General features: G+C 39.7%; 1 long non-coding RNA gene across 2 annotated transcripts in view; it reads right to left on the bottom strand.

Annotated features, from left to right (window-relative positions):
• Window positions 1-13,704, bottom strand: part of LOC138183818 (uncharacterized) — a 411,340-nt gene extending 397,636 nt beyond the window's left edge. The window contains exons 1-2 of one of the 2 annotated variants that reach the window (XR_011174171.1): window positions 13,359-13,704; window positions 12,974-13,038 (exon numbers count right to left, since the gene is read on the bottom strand). This is a non-coding gene — a long non-coding RNA (uncharacterized LOC138183818). The remainder of the gene's footprint in view (window positions 1-12,973; window positions 13,039-13,358) is intronic. The other variant, XR_011174170.1, reaches the window with a different exon arrangement.
• Window positions 13,705-14,633: the final 929 nt, after the last annotated feature.

The raw sequence follows: 14,633 nt of genomic DNA, 5'->3' as shown, positions 1-14,633 counted from the left end.
GGAAGTTTACCTCTACTTTATGACACTGACAGACCTGAATGCGCACCTTAGTCTTCACCATGTGGATAAGTGGAAAGTAAAAGAGCGCAAGACGATTGATATTAAAATCCTCAGGGGCGTTAAACAAAGCGATCCCCTATCACCACTACTTTTCAACCTATGCTTAGAACCGCTGCTGGAAGCAACACTGGAAACCATCGAACAGATCAAGATAAACGAAAACTATGAAATCCCCATTTTGGCCTTTGCTGATGACATTCTCCTATTGCGAAAGAATGGCAAAGAAGCTCAAAAACAATTATCGATAGTCCAAAAATACTTGGAGGGCCTCGGGATGAGTATCTCTGAAGGGAAAAGCCAAACATTCCAGGTGGTCTCAAAGAAGGACACCTGGCACGAAAGGGATCCAGAGATAGAAATTAATAATAAAAGGCTACCGAACATCGCACCCGAGGAAACCTTCAGATATCTCGGCGCAAAAATTGGACCATGGAAAGGCCTGCAATGTGGCATTATTGTGCCAGAAATACTAGGCACAATTAAGAGAGTGAGAAAGTTGTCATTAAAGCCAGGCCAGAAAATGGAGCTTCTGCAAAAATATATATTCCCTCGCTATATATTTAACTTATTGATCAATCCACCTAGCGAGGGAGTTTTAAAACTTTTGGAAAGTGAAATCAGGCAAGAGGCCAAAGCTATTCTTCATTTAACACCTCCGACGGAGGCTGGTTTCTTCTACACGCCCAAAAATAATTGTGGACTAGGGTTACCGAGATTTGAACACCTAGTGAAACTCGGTATCCTTAAGAACGGAATTAAAATCAAAGATTCATTAGATCCAGCAGCATCTAGCTTAATGAATAAGCACAGAATTGAAACTCAAAAGGATCGCAACTCCTTGAGGATTAATTGGCCCGCCACTCCCGCGGACATTGAAAAGGCCAAAAAGAGATTGAAAAATGAGTATATAAAACAATGGGCCGACTTGCGGAGTCAAGACCACGGGGTGGCAGACTTCGCAAGAGAGAAACTTGGCAACGTGTGGCTCAAAGAATACCACCTGTTGAGGCCGTCTCGCTTTATCAACGCCTTAAGGTTAAGAACTAATACCTTTCGCACAAGAGTAGCTCTAGCAAAAGCGGATAAAAAGATAAATACAACGTGCAGGAGGTGTCATGCCCAGCCCGAGACCCTAGGACACATTTTGGGGCTTTGCCAACATACGAAGGGCTTAAGAATAAAAAGGAATGACGAGGTTAAAGCTCTCCTCGTCGAAAAGCTTCGGGACAGGAACGAAGTGTATGTCGAGCCTTCTATCAAAATTGGAGAGAATCTATATAAACCGGGCCTCGTAGTGAAAAACGAGGAACGGCTTCTCGTAGTCGTTTACACCTCGTAGTTTACACCTAGTACCATCTACCGCCACCGAATTCTCCTACGCTCCTAAAAATTATGGAAGTCTAGGGTTACCGAGTGTTACGTCGGGCGACACTCTACCTAGACAAGATCACACACCGCGGGCCAGACGGGAACCAGATGTCCGCTCATCCTTACTTCGTACACTCAATAGTCTTAAGGACCCATCGTAAATCTCAGGAATTCGCTAGCTAAGGTCCTTCAGACCGGACAAATATCGTTTTTCTAAATCGTTTTCTAGAGTATTGTCTACTACGGCTTGACACGGGAAAGTTAGTTTTTCTCACGTACGATGCTTCCCACTAGCAACTTTCTATCGAGGGCGGCTAAGACTCTTTCTAGTCCACCAACCTTCGTTTATCCAATCAGAAGCTATGTATACTGCCCTCACTTTCCTGACCAAGAATGTCATGAACAAATCCGATCGTCCCGTGCGCTAGACACACCCATCGCTAACTTTCCTCCGACACAGCATCGTCGCTGTACCTTACTTTTTCTACAACGCTAGAAAGGTCAACATGTCATTAACGGGTTACTCTCCTTAAATCAGTCATTTACTTAACGTATACATACTCAACAGTGTACCTCATAAGTGTTGGAAACGGCGTAACTCAACTGTTCGAAATGAAAACCTTATAACCCTGTGAATCACAGTGTTATACTAACTTAACCACCCCTATTATCTTAACGAAAATCAGGGAATCGATCAACTCGTGGTGTCGATTATTATAATCGCAACGGGAATTTACGACTCCCGTTGACGTGTTTCCTCGCGATTGCATCTCCCCGCGATTGGTCGAAAATACACCGAGGTTTGAACACATTGTAAAACTCGGTACCCTAAGGAGCGCTCTTAAGATAAAAAGATCGATAGACCCAGCGGCAGCAAGTTTGATCGGCGAGGACACAGATAGGAAGCTAAAGAAAATTGCCAACTCTCTGACGATTAATTGGCCGGCCCCTTTAGAGGACACTGAAAAAACCAGCAAAAGACTTAAAGGTGAACATGTGAAACAATGGGCTGAGCTTAGAAGTCAGGGACAAGGAGTGGCCGACTTCGCAAAAGAAAAGCTTGGCAACGTGTGGCTAAAACAGCACAATTTATTGAAACCTTCGAGGTTTATCGATGCCTTACGATTCCGAACCAACACCTTTGGCACCAAGACCACCTTAGCACGAACCAAAAAAGACATAGATGTAACGTGCAGGAGGTGCCATGCCTAACCGGAGACCTTAGGACATGTCCTAGGGTTATGCCAATTTACTAAGGGCCTCAGAATCAAGAGGAATGACGAAGCCAAGATGTTCCTGGCGAAGAAACTCAAGAAACTAAGCGAGGTGTTTGTCGAGCCTACTATTAACGTAGAAGGTAATCCATATAAGCCGGACCTCGTCGTTAAAAACGAGGAACGGATTCTCATAGTCGACGTCACAGTCCGCTATGAGAACAGATATTACCTCCAAAGAGCTTATAAGGGAAAGGTCAACAAATACCTCCCATGCTTGAGCCATTTAAAGTCTATATATGGTCAGGAGGAGGGAGCAATATTGCCCGTTGTGCTTGGTAGCAGAGGGGCTATTCCAACCAAAACAAAGGAAACACTGTATGAGCTTGGATTCAACAAAAACGAGATTAAAACAATTATTTTGAACGTCTTGAGGAGCTCTATAGAGATGGGAAATTCTATTATTTTATATTCTAATTCTAATATAATAATTCTATTATTTTTTATTATTATTTATTTATTTATTTATTCTATTTATTTACTTACTTAATATAAATTGTACATATCAATAGTTAATTATTTATGAATTATTCATTAAAATTGACTTATGTCAATTCAACGATAATAATTTTAAATCCTTACGACGGGGTACCTTGGAAGTATTGAGCCTCTTTGAGGTTCCACATGTTGTAGCCATGAGGCGATTCTCAATGTCGGAGGCCATCTGGTTCTACGACAAAAACAGGCGAGGGTCTCCTCTGCCCGGTCTGAGCATAAGCATGGTGGGAGACGCTGTCGAGGTGGGATCGCGGATGAATTATCTAGGTCTCATGATCGACAGCCAGTGGATGCTCGGGCCGCACTTCGACTCCCTGACTCTGAAGGTGTCGGCGGCAGCCAATGCCTTGTGCCCTCTGCCGAACATCGGCGGGGCGGGAGCCGTGGTGCGCCGATTTTACGGGGGCTTCGTTCGGTCCCGAGTGATGTATGGGGTCCCGGTATGGGCGGACGATCCGATCGCGTGTCGTCGCAGCATCCTGTTCCTCAGGAGGCTGCACAGGGTAACCGCCATCAGAATCGTCAGGGGATATACCGAATGGTGTCCTTCGCGTCACCGACTGTTCTGGCCGCGTCCAGCCCGTGGGAGTTTCGGGCACTGGCGCTCAAGAGGAAATACAGCCACATGAGGGTATGGGATCTAGGAGAGAACTCGACCGAGCAGACGGCCCCAAATGACCTAGGAACCGCCGAGGAGGATGCGTGGGACCAGTGGCGATCCCAGCTGATCAACGAGGAGGCGAACATCGAGGCGCGGAGGCGGTCCTCCCAAACAGGGAGACATGGAGAAGCCGCCGCGGCCTCCCGCTCACTTACAGGATAATTCAGGATGGTTCCATTACGTATGTCGTTTATATAAAATACGCAAAATCTATGTAATATGAAAAATATGCACTTGTATAAAAATTCGCAATCTACTAATAATAAATGAACGAATAATGCTCCTGCATGTAGAGATATTACCTGGTAGTGGTATTCTTTGACAGTCTTTCTTTCTAGCATTCGCTTGAAAAAATCTATCATAGAATTTTCTGTTCGTTGTACTCACTTTGTTCTGTTTTCACAATATACTGGCCGCACTCAATAATTCTCTGATCCCTACATATACAAAAATACGGGTTAGGATTTTATTCTCTACGAGCCTCTACCACACTCAATATTTAAGAAATATTCATATATCGGCGCTCAATTCAGTCTCATATTAATAATAATTTAAAAAGTTCTTAAAAATATGTAAATTATTTGTGTTTTCATGAATTTACATTTTATATTTTTGTTAATGAAAAATAAATTGTTTGCTTTATTCGTACACAACATCTATACATATATATTACAGTCTTAAGACCCCGATAACCTTCTTATGGTACACGCACGCTTGTTGTCAACAGACTATTCTAGATTCTTCTAACAGCTACCAACAATCTTTTGTCTCAACTGAGACCTGGACGTCCTCTGACGCTTACACACACATTCACATGTACAGTGTAAATGTATCATCTACCTAACAATTTTTCTATATTTATACTCACATTGAAACATGGCAGCATCGAGATGTAAATAAGTATCTACCAAAATAAATACTTCGGTTAATACAAATGCTTGAAAACTAAAAAGCGGAAATTTCATATACCTTCTATATTGTATTATCGTAGAATAGCTTCGATTGGAAATCGGCTGAAATTAGAAAAACACCGTGTACGTCGTCCTTTGTGGTTTGTTTATATCTAAGAGCGCCTATGTGACTAAAGTGACCTAGTTCTTGCAGAGGTATGAGAAAAACGATAAACAGCGTTAGAACAAAAGACGGTTTCGGTTTTCAAGGAGATGTGACGGAGAGGTCAGAGTATGCGAGTCGAAAAGCGAGTGTGTTGCGAGGGGCAGAGTTGATCGAGACGTCGAAGCATAGAGTCGTTAGAATTGAGTTGTTAGTGTTGTAGAGTTGTTAGAGTTGCTAGTGAGAAAGAGAGAGAGAGTTACCAAATAGTTGTCAAGTTATTTGATATAAATACGAGCGTTGTATTTAGTTTTCCTGTTAATCAAACATCGTTTTTCTGTCTAACTAATATCTGTATTTTCAATCCATTATTAATAAACTATAATTAATCGGACAAAACTATACCTTTAATATATTCCGATATTACAACTTGGGGGCTCGTCTTCATCAATGGAGGGAGTGACACCTCAACTCCGCCCCGTCTTGATTGAGATCGCGATCTCCTGGACCGTTGACGTCTAAACGGTCCCCCATCAGCCAATCTCATCGTCGTCGTCGTCTTCTCGCGCACCGTGTTTTCCCGCTCTACATCCCACTTCTGACACCATTTTGTAGTATCGCACATTTTAAACTGCAGATGGCGCTGCCAGGTACAGCCGCTTTTCGTCTAATTTCTGTATCGTGGAAGAAAAATCGGACTCCGGTCGCCGGGATTCGAACCCGGGTCCCGAACGTTCGCAACCTAAGACGCTAACCACTGCTTTTTTTTTTTTTTTTTTAATGATGTTTATTTAACCAAGGATACAATTTTTATTACATTTTGGTATTCATAATAAACTGTGAATTTTGGTAATGGTGTGCTAGGCAAAAGTACCGATACGCGACGGTACGACGTAGCCATACTATATTATGTGTCGGTGTTTTACAATTTTTTGTGATTTTAGATCTATTCTTTGGATTTAAGCCGCTGGGGGCGGAGCTTTTATGTAATTTTGTTCTTGCTTGATTTTTTTTGTCCTGAAACTTGGTCGCAAAACAGGACTTATCGGTAATTTACATTTTGGCGCTGTATGCCTTTGGGGGGGGATAATAGGGAGGGGGCGGGAGAGGGGGATGTCAAATAGGTTTATTTACAATATTTACAGATTATTTACAATTACACCTGTGTTATGCGGTGTCAGAGATGTGTTCTGTCGGTTTACTGGTTTTCTCTCTTGTTTTATTATGGATTTTGAATCCACCAATATTTCTTTGTGTTTTTTCTGTGTTTGTCTTTAGTGTCTTTCAGAGGGAGGGCCATGTTGTATCTCCACCTAGTGTCTGCGGTTTGTCCGTTTAAGTTTTCTTCGTAGAGTATGGTTTTGGTTCCTATTTTTCTTTTTATGTGGTATATTACTGGGATGTTATTTTGATCTTGGAGGTAGTTTTTTTCGTCTAGGTAGATGAACGCTTCTGGGGGGATGTAGCCTGTTGCCAGAGTGTTTTTGTAGTATTGTAATATCGTAAAATAGCTTCGATTGGAAATCGGCTGAAACTAGAAAAACACCGTGTACGTCGTCCTTTGTGGTTTGTTTATATCTAAGAGCGCCTATGTGACTAAAGTGACCTAGTTCTTACAGAGGTATGAGAAAAACGATAAACAGCGTTAGAACAAAAGACGGTTAGGGTTTTCAAGGAGAGGTGACGGAGAGGTCAGGGTATGCGAGTCGAAAAGCGAGTGTGTTGCGAAGGGCAGAGTTGATCGAGACGTCGAAGCATAGAGTCGTTAGAATTGAGCTGTTAGTGTTGTAGAGTTGTTAGAGTTGCTAGTGAGAGAGAGAGAGAGAGAGAGTTACCAAATAGTTGTCAAGTTATTTGATGTAAATACGAGCGTTGTATTTAGTTAATCAAACATCGTTTTCTGTCTAACTAATATCTGTAATTTCAATCCATTATTAATAAACTATAATTAATCGGACAAAACTATACCTTTAATATATTCCGATATTACAGTATGAGTCATTTGGGAGTAGGCAACTGAAGATTAGGCTGTTTTCTTGAATCTTTGCAGCTTGCGCGAAGTGGTTTCTTGTTACTTTTAATATGTGACAGTCTATGCGGTGAATGTTGGCTAGGTCGTATATTGTTTTGTTTTTAACATATTTTTTGAATCCGCTGTGTTCGGATCTGTAAGTATTCAGGCAAGCTCTGATGCATTTTCTTTCGAATCTGCGAATTTTTTCCATTTGGGAGGCTGATATGTTGTACCAGATTGGGCAGCCGTATGTTATAATAGGTCTAATTAGTGCTTGATAGCACAGGATTTTTACTTGACTGTTGAGATGTTTAGAGTAAAATAATCTTTTTATTCTCCAGAATGCTTTACTGGCTTTGGAGAGTTGGATTTGAATGTGCTGCTTGTAGCTTAGTTTATCGTCTATGTTTATACCTAGGTATTTAACGCAGTTTTTATGCGGTATGAGCTCCCCTTCGTTTGCTTTTTCCCTAAGCTGAAATTCTCTGCAGTGTTCCCTTTCTATTGGACCGATTTTGCTTGACTTGGGTCTAAACAGTATGGTTTCGCATTTGCTTGTGTTTGTTTTTAGCTTCCATGTGTTGTAATAATCGTTAATTTTTTCAAAGAGTTCTTGTAATTCTGTTTTTATTGTCTTGGTTTTGTGGCCTGTTACGTAGATGATTAGGTCATCTGCGAAGGCTATGGAGCGTTTATGGGTGGATGTATTGAGATTAAAGAGGTTTAGTAAGTCACTATTGTAAATATTGAAAAGTAGCGGGGAGTTTACTGTGCCTTGTTGCAGACCGTTTTTTATGGAGAATTCTTTGCTGGATGTGTGTGATCCTTCAGTCATTACGAATGTTCTGCTTGTGATCATGTCCCAAACTATTTTAATTAGGTATTTGGGAAAGTTTTTCTTGATTAATTTGTATATGAGACCTGGGATCCGGACTGTGTCGAAAGCTTTTTCGAGGTCTATTAGGCAGGCGGCTACTCGTTGTTTTGCGTTTAGCGCCCAGCAGATGTCCGACGTAAGTTTGTTTATTGCGTGAATTGTGGAGTGTTTGTGTCGGAAGCCAAATTGATTTTCTGGGATTATGTCATTTTTTAAGTAGAAGGAGGTGAGGGGGTTGTTTATGGTTATTTCAAATACCTTGCTTATGTTGGGGAGGAGACTTATGGGTCGTAGGTTTGCGGGTGATGAGCCGTCTTTATCTTTTTTTGTTATCGCTATCAGTTTGGCTTTTTTCCATTTTTGGGGGAAATATGTGTTGTTTAGTGCATTGTTGAAGAGTACTGTGTAGTACCATTTTATTTTGTTCGGTAGGTGCTTGAGTAGGATGTTTGAGATGCCGTCCAAGCCGGAGGATTTTTTGTTGTTTAGTTTGGAGAATATTTTGTTTAGTTGATTGTAGTTTGTGAAGTAGTTTATTTCTGGTTCCGGTTGTTTGGGGTTGTCTGCGGTGTTTTCGTTTGAGAATGTGCTGACTGTTTTGTTTAGCGTTATGTCTTGTTCCATTTCATTTCTGAGTTTGTATGTTTCGGCGGTGATAATTCTGTTTAGTTGTTCACGGCCCATGTGTTCGTTTTGTGTGCGTGTCTTGGAAAAGTGGGTGCCGATAATGTTTAGTTTTTCTGTTGATTTGGCTATTATGAAGTTGCCCTCGGTGTCTCTGGAGGTGCTGCGTGTCGTTAAACCTGCTTCTTGGATGAGGGAAGCTTTTTCTGGGGGCAATTTGAGAGGTGGGATGGGGTTTTGTCCTTTTGGCCTGAAGATTTGATTTATTTGTGGAAACATGTTGGCTGTGTCGTTGTTGGAGATGTTTTTTATTTTGTGCGCTAACCACTGCGCTACCGTCGCCCGACGCTAGTTAGTGTCGAGTGGTGGTATTCATTATCGAGCACCATCACAGGTCCTCTTTCCACGATACTACAATATTTTCTTTTGTATGTTTTTTCTATAATACGATTAAATAAAATCTCGAAATTTTTAAATATAAAAATATCTCCGAAATATATTGCATATTAAACGAATAAAAATCCTTTTTAAACAAGGAAATATAACATCACTCCAAATCGAACATCCCCGTCTTACCGATCAATCTCACCAATCATACGCGTTATATCTGCTTCCTACTGCAGAGAAACCAAAATTCGGTTGAAATTTACACGTTTGATCTTCCTGAAAACATTGGAGCAAAGGAGCGATACAGAGATCAACAATTCTACGCAATTCCTCTAATGATTTCGCTAGTAGAATTTCGAGCACGTCGATTCGAGGAGGGCAACAGACTTTCGAGTACCACCTACGTCTAAGAAGTTTCGATAACTTGCGCTTACTGAATTATGTTACGCGTACGATCCTACGTAATATATCACGTCAAGCATTATAGACGCGCAACAAGCTAGTAGCAGCGTAACATCACCAAGTATCCCATGGATTGACACAGTTAATGCTATCACTTGCGACAGCTTTTTCAAGGATCAACGAATCGGCTGTTAATTATCGCAGCAATGTAAACGTTTGCCTCCATTTAATTATGGATCTCGAGAAATTACGCTAATCGATCGCTTGAACGTATAAACGAACATGTTACACATTTATGCTGGACCCGTGGAAAGATCCGTAAAAAGAGAATAACAGGTCTTCCGGCCTGTTTTAAACGACGCTCGGTACGAAAGGTACGATTTCCTGTTTATCAGACGTTTACCAATTATAATAATATTTCACAAACCATCCAATGAAATCTCGTATTACTTTCATTACTCTTACAATCTCTATTTTGCAATAATTTGGCGATGGTTTGAATTACACGGATCTCGTAAAATCAAACGGTTAAACTTGTTCGTCCGAGGAAGGACGAGATCGGAATCAGGTGCTGCCAATTTAACCACCGTTCAAATTCTTGGCACGTAAATCCAGTTTGGAGGCATCAATACTGATGATAACGACCAGAGATCGAACGGAATAGCATGCACCCGACGGTCAGGTCCGATCAGCCGTGCTACACAGACTTGTCTTTCGTTCGTTCCACGTACAACACCCAGTCGAACTTTGAAAAATTTCTTGTTGCACCCGATGATTCGGCCAGTTGCATTAAAATTTTGGCGATTCAACGGTAACAACATAGTTTCACTGTCGATATAACTATTATGTACTTGAACTGGGATGATCGCCCAAGTAACTGCAATTGCGTGTGCTCGCTTCCCCGAGCACATTCTCGTCCGGTTAGTTTTGTTTTAACCCGTTACGTCCACCCCATTCATCGGCCAAAAAAAGAACTACTACTACTACTACTACTACAAATACTAAAAGCGAGCATAGTGACAAAGTAGTAACAAGAATGACTTCCCATGCGCTGGATGATCCAGAGGATGGGGAGTTATTGGTAGTTGCCCTCTTCTATATCAGTTTGCCGGGCCTCTTCGGCACATAGCATCTTCTTTCTTCGGGCGCAATGCCCGCTGAAACTTACATCTAAGCTCGGGACGTTCTAAGTCGCAAACCAAAAAATAAAGTACAAAGGTGAAATAAACACATAAATCGCGGAAGCTGATCCAAGGATGAACAACGACGATATAGCGGTCGCTGTCTGTTCGCACGTGCATGCTCGAGCAATATTAACGTTCGTATCAAAAACCACTCGCGAACACGACCGCGAAATTCAAAAAATCGACGAGCAAGGCCAGAGACGATGATATGTTTCATTCGTGCCAGTTTTACCGACGATTATTCGAATGAAATTCCCTGAAACAGATTGGTCACTCGAAAACGCATCTAACCGACCAGAGGTCCACCTCCACGGTTCTCACACATAACACCCGGGCGCAAGAGCCTACACTACAGAGAACGTCCCGGGACGCCTCCGATACCCGATCTTAACACACAGCATGCACACTCTAAGGTGCGTACCTTTCTCCTGAAATCGACTGACGAAGGCTAGTAACCATTGCGTAAATCGTAATAAAACACATCTGAAGAAATGATATCGTTAAAATAAATTGTAGTATCGTGACTGTTTAGGCTGTAGATGTCGCTGCTGGTTACGGCCGCTTTTCTTCTTCTTTTTTGTATCGTGGAAGAAAAATCGGACTCCGGTCGCAGGGATTCGAACCCCGGTTCCGAACGTTCGTAACCTAAGGCGCTAACCACTGCGCTACCGTCGTCCGCCACTAATTAGTGTCGAGTGATGGTATTTGCTATCAAGTGCCGCCACAGGCCTTTTTTTCACAATACTACTTAAATGTAAGTAAACATGGAATTATAATTGTAATTGACGGCAATATTAAAAGCGTGGTTACACTTAATCGTGTGGATGATATTATCAGAAATTGTGATTCCATCGAGACGTAAATTGAATGGATATATATCTCGACATTTTTAATATTTGAAGTTGTAACGAATGAGAAAAAGCGACGCAATTCCACGGACTAACAACACACACACACACACACACACAATGTGGAAAATACGTCGTGGACGATACACTAACACATAGTCAGTGGCTGAGAAATTATTACATTAAATGTGATCATCGTGCCCAATGTCTTTCTCCAGTTCAAGTAGCACCTGGGCTAATGAATGACAATGGGCACGGAAAAGATTAAACTTGAAAATCCTGATTTGAAAAGATGATTAATTTGTGTAATTTTTATTTATCGGACTAACGCTCTTTGATTTTATATTTTGCTACTTCGATTCTGATTATCTCTACTTTATTAATTTAATAATAACTAAGTAACACTACTTTATTAATTTAATAAACCAGAACAAAATTTTAATATTGCAAGGAAGGTAGCGAAAAAGACTGAGGCTCAATCAAATGGAATAACTGACTCTAAATATATTACTAAGAAAGAAATAATCTCAGGCAATCTCTTTGTCGAAGCACATAATCGAAAATGCAGAAGCAGTGTTCAAACTTATTGCTTTGATTAAAAAATCTGCCTGTCGCGGAGTGTCTTCTGGCACGTAAAATTTCACACATTCTTATACGGAAAAAATGAATTTTAACTGATATTTTAAATTCTAGGAGAAGTGAAATAAACGAACGTGACTTATTCCCTTAACCTACGATTTACGTTCGAGAATGCCCGTAATATTTACGTTTGGTTCGATCATCGTACTACGGGCTATTCCCGTAGTTGTAGGTTAAGGGGTTAATATTGTCACGATCAATTCATTGCTAAATATTAAGTATATTTATGTTATACAGGAATATTCGTGTAGATATTTGCCATTTGGAAATATTCATACGGAACATTAACATGCATATTTATAAATAACACGAATATATTCTCAAGTGTATATGTTTAATTTAATTATTAAAAAACTAATTATTATAATCGCGCTGTGCAAGAAGACCTATTCTAAACTAGTAAATTTGAAAAAAAGAGCGTTACTACTCACGGGTATAAAAGATACTCTCGTTCACTATGCTCGCAAAGAATTCTACGTAATACAACCAGTCACCCATGCCGATTCGGACCTTTTATTCTACGACATAGTTGAGTGACCGGAGGAACAGAAATGCATGCGACTCACCGTTCGAAGCGGAGAAACAGAGGACGTTACCATCGATACTGCCCTATCCCAGCGAATGGCGTCAGGAAGATTAACATCAGGCAGGAATCGTTGAAAGGCCCATGGTTGAAATGGAGGTTACGAAAAATCTGTTACAAAACAAAACACGATGAGTGATCGCTGACTATTTGAAAAGTTGGAGATAATGAAAAATGAAGGTTTATTAACTTTAGCAATAATAAAGATTGAAATTCTAATAAAATTTGATAAGTATAAAAACTGAAACTCTAATATGAAAGTGTAAAATCTAAAATAATCTGTAGTATGTTAGTCATTTGTTTTATAATTCGGTATTAAAACTTTAACACTTATTTTACATTAATGAAACTTTTAACACTTATTTTATATTAATGAAAGAATAACCTCAGAAAATGCTATCCTTCCAAATTTTCAATCAAATCGTATTTCTTCATTGACAGTGATCAAAGAAAAATATACAAAATAGACATAATTGAAGTATGACATGTAAAAATACTTACATACTTGGCTTTTGAGCCACTGTTAGAACACTCCTGAAGAAGATGAAGTTGAAGCAGTGATATGTCTATAACAAAACATAAGATATTAAAATCGGTAATACATAATAACAAACTTGAAATTTTAACAACAATAAAGACTAAACTCTAATAAATATGTAAATTGGAACTCTAATATAAAAGTTTGAGAACAAAATATTCAATGATTTTTCATGCGTATCAGACAGTTTTATTGTACTTTAATGTTAAGATTTTAAGACTTTATTTCAATTAAAGAGGGCATTTAAGTTTTCTAAATTATCAATCATTTTTATTGTATAATTAATAGTATTTCAAACAAAATATAATAATGAGAACAAATTGAAATACAATATGTAAAACTACTTACATTCTTGAGCTCCTGCAGAAGCTTTGTCCTCTTGAGTGATGCACTGACTCTAATACCGAAAAAGAATATTCAAAAGAATATGAAATAGGATCACATTACCGCGACCGTTAAAATTATAATCGGCGAACAAAAACTCTAACGTCGCGTAGAAAATTATTTGATAAAATTTTATTACTTTCGCGTGTGATTATTTAATTGGATTAAATTATTGGAGTAATAAAAGACCGACGCCGCCAATACGTTACAATACGTTGCAAACCTGACGCAACGCGATCCACGTTATCGGTACGAAATAAGACGACTAAATGACTCCTGGTACCTTAGTTTCGCCGAATAACTTACAAAGTGGTGGGGGGAGAGGGGGGCACATGAGCCGATGGCACAAGCAGCTACGCAGTTAACGATTCTACGTAATTACAGATTAACGATCTAGACAAAGAAATGTATACATCAACAAATACATTCTTCTTCTACGAAGCACTTCCTTTCGGATTACGCAGCACGAATCGTTCCCTAAGTCGATATTTACAAACATCGTACACTAATACGTAGCCTTGGCAACACCATAGACACATTTGTCTAACTTGAAACGAGAGAAAGGAACTCATCTGGTAAACTCGCGGACGGGATAATCGCAGTGTACGTCTCTGAATACCATTGTCTTTCGAGGTTGCCGATGACCCAGCAATGTTTTTAATGTAAGGATACTATGTCTTGGTTATCTAGCGCATAAAATGCAAATGACAAATTATTTTTTTGAACATTCGTACAGGTATTTTAAAAAGCAAAGAAATATGACAATACTTTGATTTTACATTGCAAAAATATTTTTTGTCGTGTACACTACATCGAAATATCCTTTCTTCCAATTTTATTTGATTTTCCACCCGAGGAAAAATGATCCTATACAAATGGAAATGTCAACATCAAGAATATATATGAGAAACATTACCGCCATTTCGAACACGATACGAGACCGTGTTCATTTCGAAGAAATAGAGTTAGACCGCCGAACTTTTGTACGCCTGTTTTTTGAAGAATAACGTCCCAGAAATAGCAGTTAATTTACCCAGCTTGCTGTTTAAAGAGGTACATGATAATTGTGATTTGTGCGACTCATTGGTGCATGAGTATGAAGCAAAATTATGCGTTGTCAGTTATTTCTGATATTTTATGATTGATGACGATTTTAAGTTACGATACTACTTTAGTTAATACAATAAATACTATGTGCGAATATTTCATCGCACTTTCACATTTACAATATCCTGAGCG

The sequence above is a fragment of the Bombus flavifrons genome, chromosome 10, assembly GCF_040668555.2.
Source record: "Bombus flavifrons isolate JBK064 chromosome 10, iyBomFlav1_principal, whole genome shotgun sequence".
NCBI lineage: Eukaryota > Metazoa > Arthropoda > Insecta > Hymenoptera > Apidae > Bombus > Bombus flavifrons.
This window is presented reverse-complemented; position numbering and strand designations above follow the sequence as displayed.